We start from the raw sequence: 1,250 nt of genomic DNA on the forward strand, positions 1-1,250 counted from the left end.
CTTAAGGAAAGCAGTATAGCCGTTAAGAAAGTTCATATACATAGATTTAACCAAAAATGCCGCTTGTAGTTAACTTCCATTTGAAAGAATCCTCGCTATCGGTTAGTTGAACCAATATGAGTCTATGCAAAAGGTGCGTCCATCATTTGTTGACATTCAAAGTCCTCCTAAAACCTATATTTAGAGGATTTGACACCAACACATTTTCAACAGTGATATTCTTGTAATTAGCAATATTATAAAGAGACAGATACTTATCAGCAAGAGACTTATCACCTAACCAAATATCCTCCCAAAACCTTGTATTATGCCCATTACCCACAACAAAAGAGCCTCGAGAAAAAAAATACTCCCTTACATTCATTAAGCTTTTAAAAAAAGGTAAGTCAGTAGGTGAAGCTGAAACCTCAGATAAAGTTTTAGAATGTAAATATTTTTTATGCAATAACTGTTGCCACATACCATCCTCTGTGAGGAGCAGCTCACCTACGCCGCCGCGAGATCTTGGTTGAGGGCGTACCGCTCCTCGGCGGCCTTGAGGCGCCCTACCAGCTCCTCGATTGAGACTGTGTCACTAGTGGAGAAGAGGCCTTTGGTTCCAAGCAAATGTCCCAGTGCTGAACCAAACCGGGTCCAATGGGGGCATTGGTCCCGGTTCGTTTCTGCCCAGGACGACCCCACAAGCTGGAGCCTGTCCTGTAGTGGCCTTTGGACCCGGTTTGTATTACAAACCGGGACTAAAGGGTCCACCGCAGGGCGCGCCGTGCCGTGTCGGGCCGTGGGGAACTCCTTTAGTCCCGGTTTGTAATACAAACCGGGTCCAAAGGCCCCGCCTCTCGGCTATATAACCTTGCCCTCTGCCCAAGTGTGAGCCACACTTGGCCATTTTTTCACTTTCTTCACAAGAGGGGTGTATTGCTCTCCTCTCTTCTTCACATGCACAAGAGGTGTTTGATGAAATGCTTAAGAGGATTTGCCACTTGAGTTTACACAAATCAAGCCACACTTAACTTGCTTTTTCTTCTTCATCGAGGTTAACAACTTTATCCTTTTCATCTGCAATTGATAAAATGCATGTGTATATATACATCGTGATGTTCTGTAATGGTTTTGATCAGCTTAATTATATCATGCAGATGAATCGGCAATGGATGTACATTGACCGACGGTTTGACGAGTTCACTGCGGGCCTGGATAATTTTATGGCCGTGGCGGAGGCAAACAAACATGGTGGCTTCATGTATTGTCCA

Source organism: Lolium perenne, chromosome 2 (assembly GCF_019359855.2).
Source record: "Lolium perenne isolate Kyuss_39 chromosome 2, Kyuss_2.0, whole genome shotgun sequence".
NCBI lineage: Eukaryota > Viridiplantae > Streptophyta > Magnoliopsida > Poales > Poaceae > Lolium > Lolium perenne.